Source organism: Beta vulgaris, chromosome 6 (genome assembly GCF_026745355.1).
Source record: "Beta vulgaris subsp. vulgaris cultivar EL10 chromosome 6, EL10.2, whole genome shotgun sequence".
In the NCBI taxonomy this organism is placed as follows: domain Eukaryota; kingdom Viridiplantae; phylum Streptophyta; class Magnoliopsida; order Caryophyllales; family Amaranthaceae; genus Beta; species Beta vulgaris.
In genome coordinates this window covers 57,935,183-57,950,946 of record NC_079207.1, presented here as the reverse complement: position 1 = coordinate 57,950,946, position 15,764 = coordinate 57,935,183, and the positions used below count along the sequence as shown (strand labels likewise).

Below are 15,764 nucleotides of genomic sequence, written 5' to 3'. Positions count from 1 at the left end.
AGTATACTATTTAAATTTAAATTATATGATCTTTTTATTTAGATAGTATGTTCTATATACTTATATTATATGTTCTTTTCAAAACATATGTTAATTATGGAGAAATAGATTATAGTTGAACATAGTAAAAATACTTCATATTTCGAGACAATGTGAGGAGAAACAAAATTTAGATTTTGTTACTAAAATTGCAGGGAATGATGTTCTAGCATATGTTTGTGCATTTTTCTTTTTACCTAGACAATATGTTCTTTTGCTTTCATTAGGTATGTTCTTTTACTTTTTTTTCGATTATTTCGATTATAACTTATGTTCTTTTTATAAAATGAGACGATTTTGAACTATGTGTTCTTTTTACCTTGAAATAGGTTCTTTTAATGTAATTAGGTATGTTGCTTTACTTTTTTTTTCCATTATGACCCATGTTCTTTATGTGAATGAGATAATTTTAAACTAAGTGTTCTTTTTTTGTAGATAATATGTTCTTTTAATGTGATTGATTATATTTTTTTTTACATTTTTATCTATTATGACCTATGTTCTTCTTTATGAAATGATATAATTTTGAACTACTTTTTACCTGTAAAATATGCTCTTATAATTTTTTTTTAGCAAAACAAAAACTAATAAATAATGGTAGTTTATTTTTTAAAAAAAAAGTTTAATGCCGCAATTCTTGGGGACTCATCAACCGCAATTCATGGTACTAGATTACCAATTTTTTTTTTTTTTATAATTTATTTCCTTTTCTTCAAGATTGCGTTTGATATTTTAGTGGATGCATTTTGGAGCAGGACCACGTAGAGGAAGGTGGTCTCTGGTCCACCATCCACGCTTTGGTTGATACGCATTGTTAATAGTTACTGATTTATGAATTTCAGTTATTGGTGCTGGTTGTGATTTTTCTAATTGTAAATACTTATTAGTAGAGTATATTGCGGCTTATAATTCTATTGTATAATTATCTTGATATCTATATGTATATCTTAAAACATAGTTGTGCTACTATTTTGTTTGAGTTCATGTTTCTTATATAATACCAAGTGACTTGATTCCCTTATTTTTAGTTTTACAACAAAAAATGGTATCTTGCCATCTTACACAATGTTTCCGCGTGTAAATTAATAAAAAAAACTAATATGAACCCGGTGCACACTAATTAGTGTGCACCTGATCCATATCACGTGAGTTTATGATATAGTGTATGTTAAAATGATATAGTGTATGTTAAAATGATATAGTTTTTATTAAAATGATATATAGTGTATATGTTAAAATGATATAATGTATGTTAAACTGATATAGTGTATATTAAAATGATATAGTGTATGTTATGGTGTATGTTAAAGTGATATAGTGTATGTTAAAGTGATATAGTGTATATCATAATGATATAGTGTATGTTAAAATGATATAGTGTATGTTAAAGTGATATAGTGTGTGTTAAAATGATATAGTGTATGTTACAGTGATATAGTGTATGTTAAAGTGATTTAGTGTGTGTCAAAGTGATATAGTGTATGTTACAATGATATAGTGTATGTTAAAGTGATATAGTGTGTGTTATGTTCACGTGCCTAGGCCTGGTCCACACTATTTTTAGTGTGAACCGGGTCCACACAAGTCGGATTGGTAAATTAATAACCACAATGATTACTATCTTGATAAATTTTGTTAATAATATGTCAAACTCCTATATTCAAATTCTGTTAATTAGTTTTTGGCATTCAGTATTATTCCACAAAATGTTCTTCCCTCTCAAATATATTGCTAGGATCAAATTTTAGATTAGTAATTATCCCCATTTGGCCTATAGATGTCTACTACTATTGGAAAACAAACTACTGGTTTTGAGGGTTCTGCTTTGCATAAGTGCTCAATTATATTTCCAGAAGGTCGTTCTACTTAATAGAGGTTTAAGCACCCACCCAAAACAAAAGGTGCTAAGTTTCGATATGTTTTATGCTAAACCAAATAGATAGACAAGCTACAAGCCTTACGAGCATTGCAAGGAAGCGAAATAAGTTGCAACAAAAATATGATGAGGAGTTGAATTATCAATTTATTGGTAAGTTCCATAAATATATACTACTATTTTGAATAGGTCGTTCCTTTTTTTATGGCCGTGCATCAAGGATGTATTTTAGTGGACATACTTTCTTCTACTTCTATATATTTCTGGTCTTCTTTTTGGTTTACTGCAGTTTTTGTTATCGAGTCATTTGCCATCTTTGCCTCAATGTGCTCACATGATACAATATTTGAGGATGACTTGAACTTATCTATTATGTGCAACATGACATGCTACCTTTCAGAAAACCCAGACAGAATAGGTGGAGAAAAGTTCAATTTTGAAGGTGTGGCTCAAGAGTTGGTCTTTCATTGGTAAGTGTGCTTGCTTTACAGAAATTCTTATTCCAAATAATAGTTTCTCTGTCTTCAATAAATCTTCCATTTTGGGTTATAACAAAATAATGTTCATTTGTCTTTACTTTTCTGTCACTGTACTTGCTTTCGCGTACCTTTTTTTATTTTTATCTACCCACTTAACTAATTTATGGTCTTTGTACCATCCCAAGATGTGAAGATTACTGAGGGATAGAGTATGTTAGTGCACTCCTTTTTATCCGTTTTCAATTTTTACACGGACAGAGTATTTTTGCAGCCACCGATGCCAAGTGAGTTTATTTGATAACCCATTAGCATGGTTTTTCCTGGTGTTACTAGATCAAAGATGACTGAAAAATTGCGGGATGGTGTCGCATCTACTTACTCAGTGTTGACCTTCAAATTTGAAGTATACATATATTGGATTTTTGTAGAATTTTGGTTTATTAGTTATCATAAGATTATAGAAACTTTATTTTCAAGATATTGGAAGAAATTGATGAATTGAGAGAAATTATTTTCGATATAAATTAAATGTAGCAAATATTTCTTTTTGACATGCTGAATAGAGCAAGCAAGAAATTTTGTTCAATAATATTTTTCTCACTATTTATATATTGTTTCATGAAAAAATAGTGTATATACAAGGAGCCGAAAATACATGAGTAGTTACAGGATAACGTATGTATATCGTATTCTAATAAAAAAAACGTATAATAAATCTAAGAAACTGGTTATGGTCAATAATTGGTTTCAGAGGGTAACTTAAGAAGACTGGTTTTAAATGAAAACTGGTTTTCTAACCTCTTTATATATTATATGTAAGCTTAGCTAAGAGATTGGTTTTAGCTATCAACTGGTCTCTCAAATAAAAAAAAGAAATCGGGCATCATGGCCGATCTCCTAACCTAGGACACCTGTGAGATGGAAACAGGTTGTAATCGGGGTTCTCTCATGCCCTTTTCAACCGGTTTCCTAAGCCTGTTTTGTAGTAGTGATTAGCCTGTAAAATCTGTTGTGATGTATTATGAGATTATCGACGTTCCATGGGTGAGCCAATGGATCCCCATCCATGTTAACAAGTCTGAATGTTCCAGGTCGAACTATTTCAGTTACTTGATAAGGTCTCTCACAATTGGGACTTAATTTGTTGCGGTCTGTCTTTCTGCCTGTCGCTTCAATTTTTTTGAAGCACCAAGTCTCCTACTAAACATACTTTCTCGAAGTTTCGTGTTAAATATCCTCATCATCCTCTGCTTTTGTGATATCAACTCCAGCAAGGCATTTTCCCTTGTTTCTAGCAGTAAGTCGAGGTTAACAGCCTTTTTTCTTCGTTCTGGTCGTAGTTGTAGAAATTTATCCTTGGTGAATGGTGAGGGGATATCAAGTTTGATTGGCAGTAGAGCCTCACTTCCATATACCAAGTAAAATGGTGTATTGCCTGTAGCTTCTTTGACTATTGTTTAAGCTGACCAAAGTATGTCAGGCAAGTTCTCGACCCATGATCCTTTAGGTCTGTCGAGCATGTTCTTCAGCCCCTTTAAAATGACCTTGTTTGCAGCTTTATCTTACCCATTAGTCTATGTTCGACTGACCGTTAGAAATCTTGTTCGGATGCCATATCGATCACAAGGTCATTTTAAAGGGGCTGAGGAATTATCGACTGACCGTTTCAACCTTTCAGCTTATTTTTCATTCTCTAGCAGCCTGCCATTTTTGAGGTAGTTAAAGATATCTCTCTTACATTCATTCTATTCATCCAAATGGCAAGTAAAGACATCCCGATTGATGCTAGGTTTGTAGAGCACCTCCCATGTGATAGTTCGAGGGGTTAACCCAGCAGGTGAACTCGCAATCCGAGACAGGGCGTCTGCCTGTTGCTTTTCAGATATGGGAATATGCTTAATCGAGAACTTAGCAAAGCTTGTTGTTGTTTAAACTTGTTGAGGTACATCTTCATGATGTCCTCTTGCCTTTGAAATCTCCTTAGACGTGCGGCACAACTAATTGCGAGTATATTGTTACCACGATCTCGTTAGCCCCATTCGATACGTAAAGTTTCAGTCCAAGGAGCAAGGCCTCATATTCGGCTTCATTGTTCCGGGCAGCAAAATCAAAATTTATTGAGTACTCCATTACGTTGTTGAGAGGATCAATAATCAAGAGGCATGCTCCGCAACCAACTTTCGAAGAAGAACTATCTACAAAGAGTTGCCATGTCCTGGTTATGGTGGTTGCATCTGCTTCTATTGGACACTCAACAATAAAATCGACCGAGGTCAGAGCTTTTATGGCCCTTCGGGGTTTGTATTCTAGGTCGAAGTATGATATGGTTGGCCCATTCTATGACTCGAGTAGAGCCATTTTTGCTTTCGATTAACTTCCTCAAGGGGTAAATCGTAATCACTTTTATTGGATGAGCTTGAAAATTTGGCTTCAACTTTCTGCTAGCCATAACTAAGGCAAATGAAATATCATTTTCTCCAAGGCTAGATACATGCGCTCTGCCTCTCGAAATACGTGACTAACATAGTACACTAGATGCTATTGTTTTCCCCGTTGGGCTACTAAGACGACGCTTAATGTGTATTCATACACAGCGAAGTAGATGTACAGGGTTTCTTCCGGCAAGCATTATAAAAACTTGGGGAAAGCCGATAGATGTAGTTTCAGCTCTTGAAACGTCATTTATGCTTCCGCACCCCATTCGAAACAGGGTTGTTTCATAGTTTTAATGAAATGTAGGCTCTTGTCCATAGAGCGGGACACAAACGTCCCAAGGCTGCCACACATCCGGTCAACCGCTGGACCTCTTTGACTGTACGACGGGACTTCATGTTAATGATGGCCTCAACTTTATCCGGATTAGCCTCTATTCCCCTTTCATCGACCATGAAACCGAGGTATTTTGCTCCCTTGACGCCGAAGATGCATTTCTTTGGGTTTAACTTCATATTATACCTCCTCAATGTTCCTAGGGTTTCAGGTCAATAGCATATGGTTCGATGAACTTGTTTTTGACGATCATGTTGTCAACATATACTTCGACGTTCCTGCCGAGTTGATTTTTGAACATCTTGTTTACCTAGCATTGACATCCATAAAGCTGAATAGGATGTGGCCAGCTGTCGAATCTACCAATTTATCTATCTTGGGAATGGGGAAGTCGTCATTCGGGCATGCCTTGTTCAAATCTATAAAATCGACGCACTTTCTCCAGAACCCATTTCGCTTCTTTACACTAGTAGAATAAAGGCTTATTGTTGCGGTCATTCATTGACCTATTGCGGTGGTTTTGGCCGTGCAACAATTAAGGGTGCAACAATAGGTAAATAATATATTGCTGCGATTTTTAATCACATTAATATTGAAAGATATTGATGCGGTTTTTGGGTAAAACCGCAGCAATATATGTATTTTATATCAGAATAAGAAAGGATATTGCTGCTGTTCCTAGGGCAGCAATATACTATATTTAATAATGGGAAATATGCATATTATTGCGGTTGTTGGCTAAAATCGCAGCAATATTTACTGGTACAGCTAAAAAAAAATTATTTGTATTTTACAATCAAATTTTAAATATTAAAGCCAGAGAATTAATCCATTCACTATCCACCAAATTCAGAGATGGACGAAAGATGAAATGACATCTAATAATCAACAACAAAGTGGAAAATTTTCAGTGTCTAGAAAATATTATCAAAAAATGTAAATGAATCGATAACTTATCATCCAAATAAATAACTAAAAGACCAAAAGAAAGAATATGAAATAACAAAAAAAATCGTCGCCAAATGCAGACCTAAAAAACGAAAAAAAAAAACTGAAAAAAGGGAAATAAAAAGTGCGCTAAAGTGTTCGCCGCCAAATTTCTAGATTTGTTGTATTCGAGTTAAAAAATGAAAAAAAAAACAGAAAAAAATTGTAACACCATCCAAACATCATACATGATAATTACAAAAGAAGAAAATAGTAAAACTCTTCGTGGTCAGATGCTTCCCCGTCGTTTGATTGCTTCGACCTTTCGATCTTTTACCATCGATGAGTTCGTTGGTGATGGCAACACTCGTCCTGGTCAGAGGCGATTCGTCTGTTGTTGAACGATGAACAACAACCGATTCGTGTGGTCGCACGATGAGGCGGGTGGTTCTTGCTGAGACACTCTTAGAGAGGCGAGAGACAAGAAGAGGGTAGGAAGAGTAGATGAGAGAGAAGAGTCCGGATAAGAGAGGAGATGGGAGAGGCGAGACTAGACGAGAGAGATCGGACGATGGGAGGAGAGAGAATGAGTGTTGAGAGGCGTGCTTGAGGAGAGAGAAGGGATGACTGGTGAGAGAGGCGTGCTTGATGAGAGAGAAGGAAATAAATGAAGGATGAGAGAGGCGGGCTTGAGAAGGCGTATAAGCCTTGGCCCTTGAGTTAGTGCAAAACCCTAATTTTTTTTAGTACTTTTAAATAATATTGATGCGGTTCTTGTAAGAACCGCAGCAATATGTCTGGTCAAATATTCAATTTTTTTCAAAATTTTTTCTATTATTGCTACGATTAGGCCAAAATCGAAGCAATATCTTTATTATATCTTATATCTTTCTTTTTACGTGATATATATTGTTGCATATGGGTAAAACTGCCGCAATACCACCGCAACAATAAGCAATTATTCTACTAGTGTTACCAGTATGACGTTAGATAGCCACTCCGTGTATTGGCATTCATTGACAACACATCACCTTCTTTATCTCTTCAGCAACGTCCTTGTTCTCTCGAGCCCCTGCTCCTCATCTTTTGTTTGATCACTCCGTACTCCTTCTTGATGTTTACGTGATGTTGCGTGATCGAGGGATCTATCCTTGGCATTTCAACAGTGGAAAAGGAAAAAAGAACATCTTTGTACTCTTGAAGGACTTGGATTATTTTCTCCATTATGTTTTGGTTAAGGATTTTCCCTACCCGGACCGTCGGGTTAGGATCTGGTCCGAGGGCTACATCTTCTTCCTCCTCGACCAGATGGCTCGACAAGCTCCTTACTCTAATTGCTCAAGCTATTTACATAGCATTGTCTTGCTCATTTTTGATCACCAAGTATGTTGCCGACCGTTTCATCATCTGCCTCGAACTGCAACAAGAGTTGGTATGTCGAGATGGCAACCTTGATTTTTTTTAGCGTCGACCTGCTAATGATGATGTTGTATGGTAGTTCTTTGTCGACTACAAAGAAGTGCACTAGGAAGCATCCTCCCTTCCCTTTCTTACCAAACCGGTTAGGCAGCATGATATGTCCGAGGGGGTGTAATGTATAGATTGTCCTTGAAGCCGACTAATGGTTGGTCGATGCCTTAAATTTCCATCCTCTTGTACTTTAGCTTTTAGAGGCATTTTCACATGATTATGTCAGTCAAGCTCCCATTATCAATCAGTTATCGATCGACACGATGGTTGACCACCTTTAATTCGATGACCAGCGGGTCATCGTGCGGGGTTTTGATTTGCTTAGGGCTTTCTCCGGACACTAATGGTAGGGGTGTCCTGTTTCTTTAACACTTTTGCATCCTTCAGGTGATATAGACGTTTCTTCCTCGATCGTACCGTTAGGCCTCCTGAGGCAATGCCCCCCGCTATGACTCCGGCATACCCTTCGGTTTCTTTGTTTTTCGATTCATGCTCTCTCTCTCTTTTTCTCTGGTCGATGATCGCCTATAGGCTTCTTGAGATACCTATTCAATTTTCCTTCCTCGGCCAGTTTGTCCTAGGCTTTTTTCAATTCCCTGCAATCTTTAGTCGTATGACCACGTTCGCGATGTTATTTGCACCATAACTTCATATTTTTCCGATAGCTTGACGTCTTGATAGGAGTAGGTCTTGGGTGTACAAACTTCTCCTTTATATCGAGGTATATTTCCCTCCTGTTAACATTGTATTAGGGATCATGGCCACCGTCATACGGTCATTGTCTTTTCATTGTGTCCAAATGACTCCCGACATAGTGGCATTTGGATACCATCAGGCCGACCAAATTCCAAGGCATCAAAAAAATTGAAAAATATATATCTTTGAAGATAGGTGTGTCGCGCACTTAACAAAAATAATTTCCTAACTAACCTCCTAACTATGTAGCAGGGCAAGTAAAGGTCGAATCCATAGAGAAAAACGGTATCCAACGCTAGAAAATCTCGACTCAATTTAACTAAACAAGTAACAAACAATGATGAAAAAGGTGTTGAACTAATAATCACTAGGAGAAAAAAAAGGAAGGGCTGCGCAGAAAGGGCTGCGCTTTTTCTAAAAGCGCAGCCCTACTAGTGAAAGGCTGCGCTTTTCTACAAAAGCGCAGCCCTACATAACAGAAGCGCTGCGCCTTTTTAACAAGCGCAGCCCTTCACTTAGTAGGGCTGCGCTTTTTCTAAAAGCGCAGCCCTTCTTACATTCAGAAGGGCTGCGCTTGTTAAAAAAACGCAGCCCTTCCAACTAAGTAGGGCTGCGTTTTTTGGGACAAGCGCAGCCCTTCATGGGCCTTTTTTTAATTTTATTTTGAAAAGAAGTGCACTGGGCTTAAAATTAAGAGCGCGCGCTAGGGTTTTATTTTTCCCGTCTCTCCTCAGTCCTTCCTCTCTCACATTCTCTCTCCTCCCTTCACTCAATTTCTCCCTTTTCCTCTCCTTTTTTACTTCACAGATTCTCCCATGGCCTGTGTTAGTTGTTTTCATACACTTTTCCCAATATCAAACCTCAAAAAGTTGAGAAAATCGCCTGCGAAAAGATTTAACTCCATAATTCGCAAATGAATCGACAAAATTATCGTTGAAGATCGATGGATCTGGAAACGAAAATGGGGAATTTAGGGTTTGAATGATGGATCCTTTCCACTCATTTCTCTCTCCTACTCAAGATTTCTTCTTCATCAACCGTGCTATGTTCATATCGAAGACTCGACTGTTCTTCGAATTTTTGAGATCTGTTTTTTTTTTTCGTTTTTTTTTTTAGTGAAGAGAGAGATGGAAAAGGTAAAAGCAAAAAAAGGAAAAATTTTTATTGTTGAATCTCGGGGTTTTTATTCGAATTTGTTCGAATTTTTCGTTTTCGTTTTTGTTCGAATTTTTTCGTTTTTCGTTTTCGTTTTTGTTCGAATCAGAGGTGATAGAATTTTTCGTTTTCGTTTTTGTTCGAATTTCTTCATCGTTTCTGTTATGAGATAAGAGACTCGACTGTTCTTCGAATTTTATCTTTTTTGTTCTTCTTCATCAACCCCTCAAAAATCCATCTCCCCAGGTATGTGTGACCAAGCAAAAAAAAGTCTATCACCTCTGCTTACTGTCTCTTTTGATTCCTTTCGATAAAAAATTCTATCGTTTTTGTGCTTTTATTTTCCCGTGAACATTTCCCATCCAAATTTGCAGGCTGCAGCATAGCTGCTGTTTTTGTGTGTGACTCATATGTAGTTTGAAGCACAACAATCAACTATATTCAGATTGGTCAAAATACAGCAACATCAAGTACCTCATTCAGCAACGATGTATAATTTTTTTTACTTATTTGTCTCTGGAGAACTTGCAATCTAGACATGTTGTGCAAAGTTTGCAGATTTATTGTTGTTTGGTTTCGTTTATATATATCTTAATTTTTCTTTTTGTAATTTATTTGTTTAATTATAATATTTACTGAATATAATATATTCATTTGTTATTGAAGTATTTGTTTTTGTGATTTTGGGTCAATTTGACATAAAAAATGCAAAAAAAAAACAAATTTTTTTTTTTTTTTGGGTCAAAAGGGCTGCGCTTTTAGCAAAAAGCGCAGCCCTTCATGCTTAAAAGGGCTGCGCTTTTTAGGTAAAAGCGCAGCCCTTCATTAAGCGCAGCCCTACTTAAAAAGTGAAGGGCTGCTATTGAAAGGGCTGCTGTCAAAAAGCGCAGCCCTAAGGGCCTTTTTCAGCGCAGCCCTTCCTTATTTTTCCACTAGTGAATAATGCTAAGTTATGACAACTACAAAGAGCACACGAGGTAAAAATAATTGTGACTTTCTCTTTGGTGATCTTAGTGATTTTCTAGTGGGTGTTACTTGTGGTTTACTCCTAAACTTGGTGGTGCTCTTGTGACTTAGTTGTTTTTATGTGGTTGGTTTGTTTTTACACCCTTTGCTTGCATATTGCTTGTTTAATCAAGGGTCCTAAACCTAGGAGAAACAAACCTCGAAACACTTCCACCATAAATTTTCGTAACCGCTCCTTACCGCCTCCTCCACCTCCCTTGGCTCCCCCCATTGTTGAGACTGATGGTATAACCTTCACCAACCCGGATCACATGCAAAACTACATGCGCAACTTGCACCGCCACCTTAGGCTTACCAGATTCTCTGACTCGACCGCGGTCGCCAACTTAGTTATTGAGAATGATGTCCGCCAATTATTTCACTCCATGAATTGGGAGAATTGGCTAAATCTTCATGCCTCGACCTATGCTTGTCTGACCTATGAGTTCTTTTCTATATTGCATGTGGGTAGAGGTAAATATAAGTCCCCGCGGAAGCTTTATCTCTAAATGATGGGCAATCCATATACTCTTTCTACTAAGCAAGTCTCCGAGGGTTTTGGTTTTCCTAGAGGTGGCCAAATCGGTCCCCATCACTCCTACTCTCGCCAGTTCAATTTATGACATTTCTGGCACCTTCTTATATCCCAGTTCACTATTACCCTGGTCTTATAAGGCCACCGGTATTATCAACCCGAGATTTCGTTATGTTCATCGACTACTTGCTAGTCCATTGTTTGCTACGGGGAAAGTTCTGGGGTTGTTTATTTGAGGGAACTATATTTCCTATGGCATATGACTCAGGGGGATTGCCGCCTTGTTCCCTCTATGTAGCTCATGGACAATTTGGATGATGTAAGAAAGGGTAATGGGTAGATTACCATTGCGGGTTTGATTTCTACCCTTGATATATATCTTGGCTATGATCTTTCTAACTTGACAGTTGTACCCGGAGAGACGTGTTTCAACTTACGCTCTCTCCACGCTATGCATTGGATAACCGAGCAGGATAACGCCTCTGGGTATGTTTGGTTGGTCGGTCAGCGACCATATGCATATCTTCCTAACCCCAGGTGACTGTGATTTACCTCCCGGAGAACTGGATCTTCCAGCCCAACTTTGAGTGGCAACCCGGTGCCGATTCTCATGGAGATCCCATGGATGAGGATCCGGGTGCCGCCACCCCCACTTCTGTTGATGTTCCATCCTCGTCCTCCTCTTATGTGGTGCAGCAATTAGCCTCTCTGCAGAGTGGTTTTGGTGATCTACGCTTAGAGGTACAGTCTCTCAGGTATGATGTCCAACACTTTGCTAAGTCTAACCATGCTATTGATGCCCATCTTCAGTCTCTGCAGGGTAGCTATGCTACGATGGTCTATGAGTTCCAGGGTTTCTGTTCTAATTTCCCGAGTTGGACACGCCATGCTGGATGACTTCCTAGTAGTTCTGGTACCTTTCCTCCTCCACCACCTTGAGTTTTGTTTCTCCCCTTTCCGTGTCACATTGCGGACATTGTGACATGCTAGCTTGGGGGAGGTCCTCTACTCTTCATCTCTTGTACATTATAGGCTTTAGCTTTTTGCATTTTAGGTTGCATTTAGGATTGATCTCTGCAAATAGTACACACTAAGTTGGGTTCTATGATCATCTCTATGTGAAGTCTAAGCATGATTTGAATAACTCTGAACTATTTTTTATCTATCCTTACTCGTTGTGACTTGAATGGTTTGTGGTAAGACGGTTTGATCCTCCCAAGGGCGACTTGACTATACTTGTTAGCCAAAAATCTACCTACTGAGGTTATTTGAGCCTAATGGACTAACATCTTTTTAGTCTTTCTTTTCATGTGTGATGCTCTTCCTTGGTTATTATTCTCTAGAACTTGCATTGGTATTCCTTGAGACCGCATTGACTTGTTTATGCATTGAATATGATTAAGGCAATTGTTATTTCTGAGCTACATAACCAATTGCCACCTACATTGATTACTCCAATTCTGTCACCCCTCTGACCCTGGCCTGTTTCTTGTATTAACTACATCTTTAGCCCTTTATCTTGTCCTACCTAGGGGATTGTGAAGCTATGTTGATGAACTTAAATGTGACATTGGAGATATTTTGTGGTGTTTGATTATATCGAGTTCACCTCCTCATAGGTACTTTCTTTGAAACTCCTATTGATTTCCTCTTGTAGATGATTTGTTAGATCCTTAATTGAAAAAAAAGAGTAAACAAAAGAAAAAAAAAAGATTGTGATTTATGTCTTTAGTGCGTAATAAAAGGAAATTGCAGTTTATAATTGAGGAGTTATGAAGTTGCTAATTTGCAAAAAAAAAATTGAAGTGAAATTAAAATGTGTGTTTGAGGTTTGGTAATTGTTGTCAAGGCTGTTTGAAAAAAGAAAAAAAAAAAGCTCCACTTTCCCCTTTTGAGCACCACTTTTCTAGAAATTTCCACACCCATACCTTGAGCCATCATTACAACCTATATAAAGCCCTCATGACTCTTTGCATATAACGTAGTCCCGTAGCGGTGGAGAGTGAGAAGATATGCAACCTTATGGTAGGATATAGTCAATGGAATGGAGCTTTGAGCGATTATTTGACCCTTTTATACACATGAGTGTTGTGTGCACGACTAGAGTGAGGGTTATCATGTATGGCTAAGGCAAGCTTGGGGGAGCAAAGCCGTAAGTTTGGTTGTCAAGTCACAAGTATGAGATTCGGGACTTGGATTGAATAGTTTTGTGCTTATTCCCTCCATGGTTCCATTTTAACATTGAAGATTGATTTAAAAACCTTGTTGCTTGTGTGCTTGAAGAGCTTTGTCTTACTTTTCCCTATGTTTCACGATGGAATTCTTGAGGACAAGTATTTATATAGTTTGGGGGAGTTCGATAAGTTAATAATAGTTCATATTTTAGGTGCATTTCTAAGTCTAATTTAGCTTAGTTTAGAGCATTTAGAACTAACTCTTGCATTTTTTTTAGCCCTTTTTGTTCCATGTTACTTCACGAGGTATTTTGTGGTGTTTGATTTAATTTACAGGTTAATCAAACATATTGAATAACTTGTGGCGAGTTGGTGATGACATTGACATGGTGATGGCGTTGATATGAATAGGCTGGAGCAGGTCAACACAGGCGTGTCACTACTGACACATTCGTCTCATTTCGCTATAAGTTACTAGTAATCTGCCTTCAAGGTGACACACCCGTGTCAGAAGCTTACGTCGTCAGTATTTCAGGGCGACACGTCTTGTGTCGTATGTGACACGTTCATGTTGCTTCAATTTTTCGCAGACAAAAACACTACTTTTAGCTACTGTTTTTGTAATATCAAGTCGACACGTCTGTGTCACTATTGACACGTCCATGTCGACCTGCTCTTCCGTCGGAATTATTTTTAACTTGGTTTTAATTTTAGGAAACTATAAATATATTTAGGTTTTATTAGTAATTTTATTTCGACACTTAGGTTTTATTATTCATTTTTAGAGAGCTTTTGAGAGAAAACTCCATTATTGAATCTTGAATTCTACAAGTTTGATCCATTCAAGTAAAGACTAAGTTTTTCTAATCTCCTCTTTTCCTTTATTATTATTAAATTTATTTATCAATTACTTTGTTATTTCAATTATGAGTGAGTAGTTTTATCAATTGCTTTGTTATTTCAATTTTTATAGTCCATGTATAAATCGGAAAATGTTTAAGTATGTGATATGTATACACATGCTTGAATTACAAAATGTATATGGTTATGATGTGCATATGTATATTACATTACGATAAGTAATTTTTATATATAAAATAATAGCGTATGATTTTAATAATAAGCGTTAAACAATTTCGCAGACGACTAGTGTATGAACTTTGCACGCGCCATACTAAACCTTATAGGGGACGCAAATTATGATTAGTGAGAGGGATTTGAAAAGTCTTGGCCAACTTATTATAAGCTACTCCCTCGGATCCCTTGAGTTTTTTACGTTTGGTATCATGCACGTGATTAAGGAGTGTAGGTAGTGGAATAAGATTCTATTAAATGACTAATGTTGGTTAACTAAATCAGTAAATTATCATGAACTTAGGAAAAACAAACTGCATTAAATGCAAAAAAACAGTAAACTAAATGCTTTGATAGAATAGGGCTTCAATCCTTGCAAAACCATATTGACCAATAGGAAACCTTTATTGTTTTTTTTAAACCAATAGGAACAAAGTACACGGATGGGAAATGCAAACAACACAAAGAACACTTTCTTCTTTACTGTACAAATGCATTAAGTAGGGCAAAGGTCATCAGATTCATGGAATGGAAATCGAGAAAAAAATAGGGGCAATTCAGTAAATATTGATTTATTTTTTCTGAAACAGCTTTAATCTTAAGGGCAATTTTGCCAATAATTTGAGTTATTTAGGGAAAGATTTTAAGTGTAAAGAACAAAAAGGAACACCCTTTACGGAAAGCGTAAAGAACTCAAAGGAACGGAGGGAGTATGTAACTCATGTTGTACCCCCCTCATTCAAGCCCCCTCATAATTCTTCCTTAAGTGCCATCAAACCCACATATTGCTAACCTTAAACACCCCTCTTATTACTTCTTTTGATACCCATTATGCCGTCTACATTCACCAGCAAATTTCATTATCTATACCTCACATCTCACACGTCTAAGTGTAAGAAAAGAAGAGTTTTATGAAAGCAAAGAATTTTATGAAAGCAAAAAAAATTGCAAAAAAAAATAAAATAAAAATAAAGTAATGAAGCAAAAATTTTATGAAAGCAAAGAATTGTCATGCCTTGGAATTAAACCCATGAGCTCTTAACACCATCACATTGATACAACAAAAGATACCATCTCCCCAAACTACTCCCTCCGTTTCAATTTAATCTACACACTTACACTTTTCACACATGTCAATGCAAAATTTTGAGGACATATATCTTTAGTTTTGTATTTGTAAAAATTATAAAAAGTACATATTAATAAAATACATGTTATGATGAATCTAACAAGATCACACATGACTATATTTTCATCCGCTTATAGATCACAAATGATGGTCAAAGTGAAATTTGTGAACAGTGTAAAATGTCAAAGTGTGTAGATTAATATGAAACGGAGGGAGTAGTATCTTTGAAACTATGCGCTAAGCAAAGTTCTTATTTCAAAGATTTAGGAGCCCTGGGCAGGCTCCCCGGCCGCTTGCCCTTGTTCAGGGCCAGCCCTACCTTCTCCTCCCCTATTTTTCCTTCTCTCTCTCGCCCCTGCCTCCCTCTCTCACGCTGCTACAACGCAGCATCCCTGCCACAACCGGCAAGCCAGGCCGCTAGTAACCACGTCACCCC

General features: G+C 37.2%; 1 long non-coding RNA gene across 1 annotated transcript; it reads left to right on the top strand.

Annotated features, from left to right (window-relative positions):
• The first annotated feature begins 9,074 nt into the window (after positions 1–9,074).
• Positions 9,075–10,074, top strand: LOC125499107 (uncharacterized). Its single transcript, XR_007275823.2, has 2 exons — positions 9,075–9,657; positions 9,786–10,074. It is a non-coding gene; the product is annotated as an uncharacterized LOC125499107 (long non-coding RNA).
• Positions 10,075–15,764: the final 5,690 nt, after the last annotated feature.